This window comes from Dasypus novemcinctus, chromosome 2 (assembly GCF_030445035.2).
Source record: "Dasypus novemcinctus isolate mDasNov1 chromosome 2, mDasNov1.1.hap2, whole genome shotgun sequence".
Classification (NCBI taxonomy): Eukaryota; Metazoa; Chordata; class Mammalia; order Cingulata; family Dasypodidae; genus Dasypus; species Dasypus novemcinctus.
Window position 1 is genome coordinate 175,423,312 of NC_080674.1, and position 14,992 is coordinate 175,438,303.

A 14,992-nucleotide genomic window follows, 5' to 3' on the forward strand; every position below is an offset into this window, starting at 1 on the left:
TTTTTCTCTGAAGATGTTCATACAATTTTACTCTTCCTCAGCCCTGTTCTCTCCAGAACTATTTTATTTAAAAGAAAGGCAGATAATTGTTTTATCCAAACAATTATCTGATTCTGACATCACCTTAGGCTGGCTCAAGAGTTTGCCTTGCTGAATTACTATTGATTTTACAAAATAATGTATTGTTAGGTGAGGAAACCTTTAGGTTTAACATAAAGCCATTGGTGTTCCAAGAAAGAACACTTTTACTAACAAGTTACTAAATATATTTAGCAAGCAAAGATAATGGTGTAGACTAGGGGTTCTAACCTTTCTTGTTCTACAGACCCTTTTGTCAGCTGGGTGAATGCTACAGACCCCTTACTAAGTCCACGCTATACTGTGTATTATTTAATAGATACATCACACCTGCACCAACAAGTCCCCACAAGAGAAAAATCTCACAGACCCCTTGTTAAGCATCCCTGCTCTAGATGATGAAAACTTCAAATGTCCGGCTGTCGTGTTGATCATGTTTTGCTCAATGTGTTGCTCTGACAATAGAATGGAGAGTTATGGTTTTTGGACTGTCACAACACGCAAGGAAGGTGATATTCCTGTGTACCCAATAGACCCTTATTGTACCTAAGATTATTTCTGCTTGTGCAGCCCTCTGAGAGTGTCCAGACAGCATGAGAGTGCTATCCCTAAGAAATAAGTAAATAAAAATTTAAATTCACTATCATTTACAAAATAAATGATTTCTTTACAAAATTTGGTACATTAATTCTTAGTAGAAACAAATTACTTGACTCACACTTCACAACCCTAATATTACCACTACCACCACCATTATCTGGTATGACCATTGCGTATCTAATTTTGCCATAATAGAGTTATTGTCCAACACATGTCTTTTTTTGCTGAAATTTCTGAAAGACTGTAAGTAACTAAAGGGAAACCAAGGTGGTTTCTTGAAAAAAAAAAATTCTCTGAGCTCTCATGTCACTCATGGAATAATAACCAGGAGTGGATGACAGTTCTCCCACCAGCTGCTTGACATGTGAACAGCTGCCAATGCCCTAGGAAATGTCACACCATCAGATAGAGGCTCTGAGTGTGTGAGTAGCAAAAATGTACCTGGTAGAGGCCAGCACCCCAGGCCATGACTAACACCCCAGGCCCCATCATCCCACAAGCTTGAAGCCAGAGTTGAGCTGTCAGTTTAATAAATGAATAGCCTCTTTGTTTTGATCAGCATTGTCAAGGCTTATTTCAAAAAGGGGCTCTGATTCCTTCTCATAGTCTAGCCCAGCCAAAGTCAATTGGTACAATTTCAAGGTGAATTTATTCATTCTTTTTAAAGTTCTGTGCGCGAATATATCAAGACAGTTGAATAAATTGAAATAAATAGACTTGGAGTTACATATTCTCCCGGTAATTGAAATAGTTTCCCCCCAATATATTTATAGTAATAATTCTACCTTTATGAAACCTAGTCTAGCTACAGAAAGGAAAGCATAGAATTACCATTTTGATAACATATTTGGAAAATGCAATTGGGGCTAATATGTTGATAAGGGCACCTGAAAGTTGTCCTTGCCTTTAACCATTCCATGTTAAACTTTGAGTAAAGCACAGCTTTGCCACTTGATAAGGATGCCTGATTAGCTTGCACTGATGTGCAAATATTTACCTTAAATTTACGTATTACCTATTACCTAAATAGAAATGCTCAATGGTTGTTCTTCCTGTCTGTTTTACAGAGCTAGGGACTTAAAGTACATGTAGGACACTGAACTAAAACAAACAAACAAACAAAAAAATGGTATTGATAGCTATCTTAAATTGAGCAAATCTGATGTATAGATTTAATTTGTGTCAACTTAGATATCATCTTTGCAGTTTTGAAACAATATGCAATAATTTCAAGTTGCAGCTTCAGAGCTTTTTCCTGCTTTTTATCTTTATTTTGCAAACAGGCAGACACTGGGTGACTGTCACAAAGGGTTACTGCATCAGAAAGCTTTCTTGGTTAGAGAAGAAAAGCTTCCCCACGTATGACTGCAAGAAAGATGGAGAGAGAATTAATCTAGCATACTTACATCATGCTGTTCTTAGAAAGGATTTTCAAAGTATAAAATATCTGGAAAGTTTGGTTCTCCTTAAAACATCCATAAACCTTGGGAATCTGAGATCTGAGATTTGGGAGGGAAAATGCTTTGACTTGATGATGAAGGACACCTGGGAATGCTTGGCTTTTGCTAACAGAAAAGCCAAATAATTGGGCATAATAGTAACACAGGGCTTAGGGAACAATTTAGTGCAATTCTAATCCTTTGAAAACTTGAAGTGATGGCTATGAATTTTTTCCTCAATGAAAATCTATAAAAGTGATCAAACTGATTAGCTGAAAAGGCCATTCCCCTTTCTTTTTTTTTTTTAAAATCTCATTCTTTTACGGCAAATTGAAACTCCCTCTCCTTTCCATCAGTGTGCAAATAAGTGCTGATGTGTGACCCATGGCAAATCAGCATGTCTTAGCCACTATCTGAAACATTATTTCATAAAACATAAACAATAAATGTGTGAGTTATAGTCAGGTAGAGGAGATATATGGCTTGAATAATATAAATTTCTGAAGAATATTTTTACCTCTGGGTTATTATCATTTTTTTTTAATACAGCCAAGTTGCTATTGATTAAAAGCCTTCATTCACAGCCCTTCCCGGACAATGCAAATGAATGGGCTGAAGATCTGAAATCCGATTTTAGTAGATGAATTATATACACGCATAACATGTTATCAAAAGCAGCCCCTTTGTTGAGAGTGAAGAGGGATCCTATCAACTTCAAGGCCTGAGCTTGGCTTAAAGAATGGGGACTGCGGGGCCTGGAATGAGCAGCCACACAGTTTCAGATACGCAAGCTCTTCTGTTGGTTTGAACCATTATTATACCATCAATACTTTAATAGGGTAATTAATATGTTTAGGAAGAAAAGACTTTTAAACTCTAAGTACTAACTGGGAACATGGAAATTGCAGTTATCCCCCACCCCCAATTTAGAATCTGAGTTGTATCTGAGTGTAAAATGACCCCTTGACTAAATCATTGAAGGGCATTGCCCAAGGAGACACTGTCTGAAAGGATACAGTAGTTTCTCACTGCCCATGCTTCTTGCTTTGTCTTAACCTGAGAGTAAGAAGTTTGCCTTTTCAAAGCTTTGTTTCCGTAGAAGTTTTTCATATAGGGTTCTGTTTGTTTCCTTTCCAGATGAAGGATTTTAGTAATCAATGGTTTGATGCTGATGGTTTTTCAGTTTCTCTGTAGTGCTCCTCTCCCTGATATTTGGTGTTCCACAAAGAACCTCTAGAAAGGACTAGATAGAAAATGTGTTGGGCTTTGCAGGCTTTATGGTCCTGTTATAACTACTCAACTCTGTTGTACCATGAAATCAGTCATAGTCATCAGGTAAATGAATGAGCAAGATTTTATGCCCATGAAACTTTATTTACAGAAATAGGTGATTCTACTTTAGAATCAGAAACATCTAGGTAATGAGAATCATTTGTACTAATTCATTTCAATAAATAAATAACAAGCTATTGTTATCACCCCTTGGAATTAGGATAATTCTAAATGAAGTTATACTAACCTATAAACTCTTCAATTCCACTGTTAATCCAATCAACCTGATTCAAAACTGGACAAGAAACTAACAGTCATATGTAACAGTTGGGTTGCATGTTACAATTTAATTAAGGTACTGCAATCACCAAATCTTTTATTGAATTTTATCTAGTCATCAAATATTTAACAGATTAACAACCATGGGCTAGATAGTAGAGATTATAGTATTATATATACCATGGAACAGAGCAGGATCAAATAAACACCAAATAAATAAGCATTTTTTTTTTACCAAATTAAATATTATGTAAATGGTGATCAGTATTTTATAGGAACAAAACTAGGGTACTGAGATGAAGAATTATGGCAGTGGAGATTCTGTTTTATAGTGAGTGGTTAAGGAAAATGATTGTCTTCTTTTTAGAGGGGTAATTCTAGAAACCCCCACATTTTTTTCTCTATCAGTTAGGAATAAATAGATGGGAAAGTGAGGTCCTGTCTGGACATTAGTTTAGTGGTAAGAATGGAACACTCAATCAGGATACTTTACAGAGAAGCTATATTTCCTGAATAGGGAACAGTCTCACACGTGACAAAGTACAAAAGGCATCAAAAAATACATAATGAAAAATGATCTCCTCGACCTGCCCCCAGCTTCTCAGTGTCCCTCACTAGAAGCAATACCCTTACCAGGTTTTTCATCCATTCATCTATTTTTCACACACACACACACACACATATATATAATTACATATATATAGGCTCTTTATATATTTCTGTTTGCTATTGTGCAGTGCTGTAATGAAAAATAATCATACAACTTTGTGTGAGGCTATCTGTGCAAGGAAGCAATTCTCCATGGGCTTTCATTTTTCTGCATGGCTTGTGAGCAGAGTCACTAACTTTTGTTTTATCCTGGGCTATTGTTTCAAGGATATGGCAAACAGTCTTGGGAGGGGGGTGGGGGGGCAGGAATAGTGTCTCTCTCTCCGGAGAAAAAGCAGATTAACTTACTGTTCAGTAATAATGGATGCAGAGTTCCAAAATTCAGTTTTCTTAGCCATGATGCAAACCTACTGCAAGTGTAGCTTCTGTGTTGCCATGTGAGACTTTAAGGGACCTGAAGCTCATGTTTCTTGTTGTCAGATGAGTAATAAATTCTTTCATCTTTGACAAAAAGTCTCAGGTCTTCTGCCACCTTCCATGTAATTGTGATAGATTAACTTGTTAGCTCACAAGTAGAGACAATCTAAGAATCTTCTTAGTTCTTGATATTCTCTAGAAGAATTACCTAGAATTGGAAATACTGCACTAAAGATTAAAGGCATTAAATACATTTTTTTTTTTTTTTTTTTTTTTTACGGAGCGCATGGTTTTATTCACAACTTCAACAGGGAAAGCAAGGAATTACAGCAAGAACATTATTTGTGTCTGTACTGGTGCTATTTCCAGAAATCACAATAATGGAGTTACAGAGCTTTGAGCCCGTGATTTATATGCAGATGGGGCCATTACCACGGTGCCCTAGGTGGGCACGATCTCAGCCGCGTCGTCCGGTCTGTCCCATTACTTGTGTCACTTCTGTAGTATCTGCACCAGCGGCCTCCTGTACTGGGTGTGGGCTGCTGGGCCATCGAGGCTGATGCCCAGGGCTTTCCTTAGCAAGAGTATCCTGAGCAGATTATGACTCGGCTGCAATCTCTGGTCCCTCAGGGAGATATGAGGAGCTGTGCCCAACTGGGACAGACTGGGGGGCTCCAGGCTCTTCTTGCCCATGAAGTGACCAGTGGCCCAGAGGTTGCCCCGCGGGTGCACGCGGACCTTGCTGGCGAGGCTGCGGGGCTGCGGGGGCTCTCGGGTGAGCGGGGCGCTGCCGGCGGCGAGCAGGACCAAGAGCAGGAGGCGGCCGAGCAGCCGCGAGCCGCCCGCCCGCCGGGCCAGGCTGTTCCCCGCCTCCGCTCCGCCCGGGCGCGCTCCCCCGCTGCCAGCGGCCGGTGGCTCCTCCTTAAATACATTTTGATAAGTAGACTGCCATCAATATGTATGAGAATGCCGTTTCTATTCTACCAATCTTTAACTCTACTTTTGATATTTTCCAATTTGCTGTCAAAATGATGTTTTATTTTATTTTCAATTTATATTTCTCAATGAGTGAATCTGAATATTTACTGAAGTACTGAATAGTAGCTTTTACTTTTCTGTGAAATTGTCTGCTTTTTTCTTTCATTGTAGTGTAGATTCTCTTACTGATTATTGAATGCTTTTTTAATTACAAAATTAGGCTTTTTTCAATCACATTATTCATATTTCCTTCCAGTGTTCAATGTTTTTCCTTTAAAATTTTTCATGTGAGTGTGGATTTAAAAAAAAAAATTAGGTGAACAAAATTATTAGTATTCTTTTGGGGCTCCAGGGTTTATGTGATATTAAGGATATCCTACTCAAAGATTTATGAAAAATAAGTTTTGCCACTTTTTATACTTATCTGGTTTTATTCTTTACACTTGAATCTTTGATTCATCTGCAGTAGGTTTTTTGAGCAAGGATTAAGATACAGATCCAGCTAATTTCTTTTTCTGGGTTAGAGTATTTTTGAAATAATTCACTCCATGTTAGAAATCTTAATTGTGATTTGGAACAAAAAAAGAATTTCTTCAAGAATAACTTAATCACACACTTGAGATAAACTATTAGCTGAATTTACTAAACCGTTAAATTAAACATTTCGACTAATTACAAACATACTATTCAATTGTAAGATTTGCTTTGGCCACCAGGCCTTCACAGAGGGAGGGAAGGGGGATATATTCTCTAGTGAGGTCATTTTTTAGGATTGTTGTTTTGCTCTTCCTCCCTGCTCTCATTCCAGTCCTTATTTCTCTTCCTCCCTCCCATCTTCTCTACTTCCTTCTTCTTTTTCTTCTTTCTCACTAGCGTCGTCCCTCCCTTTCCTTCTTGTTTCATGAATCTGGCAATTCTCCCTCAAAGCCCAATTCATATTGCTTATTACACTGTTGTTCACTACTGTGCGTACGTACCTTTATTGACTCTCCCTTTTTAAGTCCATTATATTCTTTATTCTGTGTTTTTCCCTCTTCGGTACTTCACTATATCCTCCTACACATATTTCTTCCCTTTCCTCTGTTTCCTGACGATCCATGCCCCCTCCCATGCCCCACCCCCATAGGGCTGTAGCTTTTCCAGGAAAGCTACATCTCCTTCTACTTTCTGGACTCTTCTCGCCCTCTTAGTATATTCCCTGTTTATTTCTCACTAAAACTATCTAGATTAATTTACCTCAGAACCAAGATCATAGTTAATCTTAAGCTCTTCTCCACTTCTGTTTTAGGCATTGCTTTTTACATTTTTTTTATTTTTAAGATTGCTAATTCTGCTGCCCTCACTATGTGCAGTTGTACTTATACTTATTTTTCAGTGATGGAAATGACTGTGATAATTTTGGCTAAAAGGGACCTGGGCCCATATCTGTTGTTGATTATTTTCTTTTTCTTAGTCAACTCTATCCTAAACAGTCTATTTAAGTAATTTATAATATATGTTTACTTATAGTTCCTTTTTCTCTTTCAGAAAAGCAGTATAAACTTAAGTCTAGGTAATATTACCTCTGACACTTTTCCAGCATTCTGCTCACTCATTCCAGGACTATGTCTCCCATAAGAGTTCTGTTTATAACAACTCTTAATTTCTGCTCCTCCAATGTACAGCCATTTTTTGAGGATAGAGATGGATTTTCCTTTCTTTTTCTCAACCACCCATTCTTCATCCACCCCTTTCAGTGAAGCCTTTGACCCTCATTAATATTGCTTCCAATAACAATTTTTAAAAAAGATTACATTTCATTTTTTCAAAGTTTGTTTCTGCATTTTCTTTCAGTTGTCTTATTCCAGGCTGTCTATATAGATATACCTATTATCGATATTTCATATTAATGGATGTTACTTTTTGTGTCAGGTTTCTTTCACTTAGCATAATGTTTTCAAAGTTTACCTACACTGTTACATGTATTAGTACTTCATTATTTTTATTTCTGAAGAATTTTTCATTATATGGATCTACTAGAATTAGTTTATCCAGTCATCTGTTGGTAGGATTTTGGTTGTTTCCACTCTCTGGTTATTGTGAATAGTGCTGCTATGAACATTCATGCACAAAATATTGCTTGACTACTCTTTACAGTTCTTTGAAAGCAGGAGAGGAATTGCTAGGCTTTATGGTAATTCTTTCTAACTTTTTGAGGAACTGCCAGAATGTTTTCCACAGTGGCTACACCATGTTACATACCCATCATCAATATATGATGGTTCTAATTTCTCCATATCCTTACTAATAATTACTTCTAATTTTCTTTCTTTAGAAATTATAACTGACCAAGTGAAAGTGTTACCTCACCATGGTTTTGATTTATATTCCCTGAATGACTAATGCTGTGACACATCTTTTCATGTGCCTGTTAACCATTTATATATCTTCTTGAAAGAAATGTCTGTTTAAGTCCTTTGCTCTTATTTTAATTGGATTGTCTTTTTTGTTGTTGAGTTGCAAGAGTTCTTTATATTTTCTTGATAATAAAATTTTATCAGACATATGCTATGAAAATATTTTCTCCCATTCTCTATACTATCTTTTCTTTCATGTAATAGTGTTGTCTGATGCTATTGCTTTTGGTGTCATATCTAAGAATCTCTTGCCAAATCCAAGATTATAAAGATTTACCCCTGTGTTTTCTAGTAAGAATTTTATAGTTTTAGCTTTTACATTCAGGTCTTTGATCTAATTTAAGCTAATTTTAGCATATGATATTAGGTAGAGGTCCAACTTCATTCTATCTTATGTAAATATCCATTTGTTCCAGTACCATTTGTTGGTGAGACCATTATTTTCCTCATTGAATGGTCATGGCACCCTTGTCAAAAATCAAATAACCATAGACCTATGGGTTTATTTCTAGACTTTGAATTCAATCACATTGGTCTCTTCATCTGCTCCTATAACAGAATCACATTGTTTTGATTACAGTAGTTTTGAGATCAGAAAGTATGAGTTCTGTAAACTTGTTCCTTTCCAAGATTGGTTTAGCTCTACAGGGCCCCTTAAAATTGCATGTGAATTTTAGGATCTACTTTTCCATTTCTGCCCAAAAGACCTTTGGAATTTTGATTAGAATTACACTGAGTATTTTTAGCTCTTTGGGGAGTACTGTCATCTTAAAAATATTAAGTCTTCCAATCCATGAATGCAGATATCTTAAACATTTATTTGTCATCTTTAATTTCTTTCAGCAAAGTATTGTAGTTTTTAATGTACAAGGCCTGCACTTTCTTGGTTAAAATTTTTCCTGTGTATTTTATTCTATTTGATGCTAATTTTAAGTGAAATTACTTTCATTAACTTTATTTCCAGATATTCATTATTAGTATACAGATACATAACTGACTTTTGTGTAGTAATCTTGTACCTTGCAAATTTGCTGAACTTTTTAGTGCTAATAATTATTTTTGAAATTCTTTATGATTTTCTTTATATAGGATCATTTCATTTGTAAATAGAGATTTTGTTTACTTCTTCATTTCCAATTTAGATGCCTTCTATTATTTTTTCTTTCCTGATTGCTCTTACTAGAACTTCCAGATCAGTGTTGAAGAGAAGTGGAGAAAGTAGGCATCTGTGCTCAGCTACTTGTCTTGGGTGTAGCCTTCAATCTTTCATGATCAAGTGTGATGTTACTATGAGATTTTCATAGATGTCTCCATTATCAGGTTGAAAAAGTTATTTACATTTCTAATTTGTTGACTGTCTTTATCACAAAATGGTGTTCAATTTTGTTAAATGTTTTTTTCTGTATCAGTAGAGATAATCTCATGGGTTTATATTTTTCCTTCATTCTATTAAAGTGGTATAGTATATTGATTTTTGTATGCAGAATCACCCTTGCATTCCTGGGATAAATTACACTTTGTCTCTGTGAATAATCTTTTTAATATGATGCTGTTTTTGGTTTACTAGCACGTTTGTTGAGGATTTTTGCGTATCTATGCATCATGGTGATTGGTATATATTTATCTTTTCTTGTAATGTCTTTGTTTTCTGGCTTTGGTTTTAGAGTAATGTTGACCTGAGAATGAATTAGACAGTCTTTCTTCCTATTCTATTCTTTGAAAGAGTTTGAGAAATACTGGTGTTAATTCTTTAAATATTTCACCAGTGAAGCCATCTGATCCTTGACATCTCCTTTTTGGGAGATTTTCGATTTTTGATTCAATCTCTTTAATTTTTATTGGCCTATTAAGACTTTCTATTTCTTATTGAATTAATTTGTGTGGTTTATGTGTTTCTAGGAATTTGGCCATTTCATCGACCTGATCTAATGTGTTGACATACAATTGTTCAATGTACTCTCTTAAAATCTCTTTACTGTTGAGCAGTTGGATCTATTTCTTTACTGACCATCTGTCTATTTGTTCTATCCATTCTTAAAATGGGATATTGTAGTTTCCAATAATATTGTGAAACTGCCCATTTCCCCATCAAATCTATCAATTTTTGCTTCATGTATTTTGGGACCCATATATATAAAAATATGTTTATAATTTCTATAATTGTTTCATTTACTCAACATTTTATCAAAATGTTTTGTCTTTTATAGCTTTTATAGCGTCAAAATGATCTTTGTCTTTTATAGCTCCTTAAGGTGTATTTAATATCTTATATTAGCATAGCCACAACAGCTCTTTTTTGGTTACAATTTGCATGGAAAACCTTTTTTCTGTCCCTTTCACATTCAACCTTGTTGGTTGTCTTTGGCTTTAAAGGTAGTATCTTATGGAAAACATATAGTTGGGTATTTTAAAAATTCATTGACAATCTGTGTCTTTTACTGGGGATTATAATCTATTTACATTTGGCATAATTACTGACAAGGTAGGATTTATTTCTGTATTTTGTTTTCTAAATGCCATATATTTTTGTTTTTTATTTCTTCTGTTATCAGCTTCTTTTTTGTTTAGTTGATATTTTTTAGGGAACTCTTTTGATTCTATTTTGCTTTACACTTTAGTGTTTTAGTTATTTTCTTAAAGATTAATTGGGGATTATGATTTATATCTTAAACTTAAAACAATTTAGTTTAGATTTATACTAAATACTAATTTAGCTTCAGCAGTACACAATATTCTATACCACTTTATATCTCTCCCTTTATGTTGTTCTATCTCAAATAACATCTTTATAGATTGTGTGCCCCTTAATATAGATTTATAATTATTATTTTATGCATTGGTACTTTGATCATGTAGAATAAAAGAGGAGTTTTAGTTTGCTAAATGCTGTGAAAGGGAAACGGACTTTGGCCCAGTGGTTAGGGCGTCCGTCTACCATATGGGAGGTCCGCGGTTCAAACCCCGGGCCTCCTTGACCCGTGTGGAGCTGGCCATGCGCAGTGCTGATGCGCGCAAGGAGTGCCATGCCACCCAAGGGTGTCCCCCGCGTGGGGGAGCCCCACGCACAAGGAGTGCGCCTGTGAGGAAAGCCGCCCTGCGTGAAAAGAAAGAGCAGCCTGCCCAGGAATGGCGCCGCCCACACTTCCTGTGCCACTGACGACAACAGAAGCGGACAAAGAAACAAGATGCAGCAAATAGACACAGAGAACAGACAACCAGGGGAGGGAGGGAAATTAAATAAATAAATAAATCTTTAAATGCTGTGAAAAGCAATATTACAGAAATGGTTTGGCTTTTATAATGGGGGATTATTGGCTTGCAAGCTTACAGCCCTGAGGCAGAGTAAAGTGTCCAAATCAAGTCATTATCAGAAAATACTCTCTCCTTGAAGACTAGATGCCAGTCATTCTGGACTCCTTCATCACATTGGAAGGCACGTGGCAGCATCTGCCAGTGTTTACTTTCTCCTCCAAGCTCCATTACTTTTAACTTCTTTTGGCACCATCTATGTCTTTCTCTCTCAGATTCTGTGGGTTTTTTCCCTGAACTCCTGTGTCTTTCTCACTCCCTAGTCATCCTGTTTATAAAGGACTACAGTAAGAGGATTAAGACCCACTCTGGGCTGCACCTTACTGAAGTAATCTAATCGAAAGATCCTACCTATAATATGTTTACACCCACAGGAATGAATTAGCCTTAAATATTTGATTTTCTTTGGCCCATCTAGCACTGAAGAATCACACTCCACCCTCTAGACTCCAAAAATGCATGTTCTTTACATATGCAAAATACATTTATTTCAACACAATATCTCAAAGCCTCAAATCCTTCTAATAACAATATTAAGTACAAAGTCTCATCAAAGTCAGTTTTAGATATGGTCTGTCCTGGGGCAAACTTCTCCTCAGGCTGTGAATCAATAAAACCTAGAAAACAAGTTATCTGCTTCCAATACACAAAGGAAAGACTGTCAAGGAATAAACATTCCCATTTCCATAGGGAGAAATTGGAAGGAAAACAGGGGTCATGGGACCCAAACAGTTCTAAAACTCTGCAGGGCATACCTGATTAGATTTCAAAGTCTGAGATTCATCTATAGAAACCATGGCTTCTTGTCCTTGGGGTCTATTGGAGTAGCTGTACCACCCTATCTAAGGGCTTGCCCAGCAGCCCTTTGTCAGCTCCACCTTTATTAAGCATCAGGGAAGTTGCTGAACTTTAGGCCCTGAGGACACTGGGAAGATGGCCAGACTCTCCCCAATCCCCAGGGAATATGCTTCATTTTTTCTGAAGCCTGGGGTGGCAGCACTCTTCCTGAACAATAGCAGAAGACCCACCCTCCTCAAGAGCTGGGACATATTCCCCTGTTCCACAAACAAATTAGTGGGTTTGTTCTCTGGATCTGAGATAATGTCTTCAGACCAGACTCAGCTCCCATGGTTCTTCAAAGTCATTTTTCCTTCAGTCTGTCCCTTTACTATTCCCTTTAGACCAGGCTGGCAGTGGTCCATACTATTCCTTTTAGACCTGGCAGTGGTTCTCTTCATACCGATCTTGCACACACAGTTCCTAAAAATCAGACGTTAAGACTGTCCACACATTCTGCCTGGATAACTGCATTTCCAATTCTGACTTAAACACTGAAATGGCTGGTTGGTTCCAGGTTCAGGTAAATCCTCACATGGGGCACTATTATCTGGGTGCTTTCTTCTGGAAGCTCAGAATTTTCCAAACCATCAATTTCTGGTTACTTGGTACCCAGGAGTTCAGTTCTTAGCTTACCCTTATTCTTTTGCATTTTACTATGAGCTACAAGGAGAAGGTAGTTTACAATTTCCACATTTAGTTTGGAAATCTCCTCAACTAAATTTATCACTTCCAAATTGCCCTTTCCATCCAACATTGGAACACAATTTTGCCACTTTAAAGATTTCTTTTCTTCAAGTTTCCAAAACATATATTGATTATGTCTATCTAAGGCCTCAACTAGAAGTACCCTTAACATTCATATTATTAGGCCTTTTCTATCAAGCATCTCACAGTTCTTACAGAATCTCCCCATTAGCCAATTAAAAAGGCTTGTAGCATTTTTGGTATTTGCAATAACAGCAACACATTTTCCTGGTACTAAAATCTGTTTTTGCTTGTTAAAAGCTGCTGAAAGCAGTATAATATAAATAGGTTAGTTTTTACAATGGGGTGTTTTGGCTTGCAAGCTTACATTCTCAAGGTTGAAAGAAATGTCCCAATTAAGCCATCATCAGGTGATGCTCTCTCCTTGAAGAATGATTGCTGGTGATACTAGACTCATCTATCACATGGCAAGGCACATAGCAGTGTCTGCCAGTCTTTGTCTTCTCCTCTGGGCTTCATTACTTTCAGCTTCTGGCCATGCTATCAGTGGCTTTTTCTCTCAGCTTCTGTGGGTTTCTCTCTGAGCTCCTGCCTCTTTCTCTCCATATTCATCCTGTTTATAAAGGACTCTAGTAAGAAGATTAGGACCCACCCTGGACCAGGCCTTAGTGATGTAATCTAGTTAAAAGGTCCTTAATTAAATAGATCTAATCAAAATGTTCCATCTACAATAGATTCACACCCCCAGGAATGGATTAGCTCTAAGGGCATGATTTTCTGGGGTCCATCCAGCATTAAACCCTACAAGTTAGAAACCAAAAATACAATAATCCTGGTTTTTATATTTACCTATATAGTCATCTTTACCATTTTTAAAAAATTCTTCATCTGGCTTTGAAATATTGTCTAGGGTTCTTTTATTTCAGCCTGATGGAAAAACTTTAGTTTTGATTGCGGAATAGGTATACTGGTAATGAATTCCCTCAGCTTTGGTTTATCTGAAAAGGTATTAACTTCTCCATCCTTTTTGAAGAAGCGTTTTGCAGATATAGAATTCTGGTTTGGCATTTTAAATTTTTTTCAGCACTTTAACTATAGCATCCCATTTCCTTAGGGGCTTCATTGTTTCTGAGGAGAAATCTGCTACAATGTTTATTGAGGATCCCTTGTAAGGGATGAGTAACTTCTCTTTTGATACTTTCAAGGTTCTCTCATTCTTTTTGGCTTTCAAAAGTTTGTTATAATATGTGTCAGTGTGGATATCTTTGGGTTTATCCCACTTAGAATTCATTGAGATTGTTGGATGTGTAGATTTTATCTGTCTTTTATCAAATTTGGGATGTTTTCAGCCATTAGTTCTTCAAATATTCTCTCTGCACCTTTACCCTTTCCTCTCTGTCTGAGATACCCCTTTTATGTATGTGGGTATCCTAGAGGGCTCTGGTGTCTTAGACCTTTTATTCTTTTCTCTTTCTGCTAATCATATTGAATAATTTTAATGGTCCTACCATCAAGTTCTCTGATTATTTCTTCTGTCTGTTCAAATCTGTTGAAAGCAACCCTCAAGTGAAATTTTGTTAGTTATTCTACTTCTCAACTTCAGAATTTATCTTCTGTTATTTTGTATAATTTACGTCTATTTATTCATATTCTTTACTTGTTGAGGAATAATTCTCCTGGTTTCTTTTACTTTTTTGCCCATGGCTTCCTTTAGCACTTCATCGTATGTAAAATAGTTGATTTACAGTTTTTGCCTAGTAACTCCAATGGCTATGCTTCCTTTGGGACAGTTTCTGTCAATTTACTTGTTTTCTGTGAATGAACCATACTGTTTGTTTCCCTATATGCCTCATAATATTTATGGAACATTTTATATATTATAATTAGGTATTTCTGGAAATTATATTCTTCCCTTCCCTCAGGGCTAGTTGTTTTTGCTTGCTGTGGCTTATACCTGTTTATTAGCTTAGTGAATTGTCTAAACTCTTATTTGAAGACTGTATTCTCTGCTGTGACTTTGAAGTCTTTTTTCCTTTAGCTTGCTGTCAGATAATGATTTGAGAGAGATTT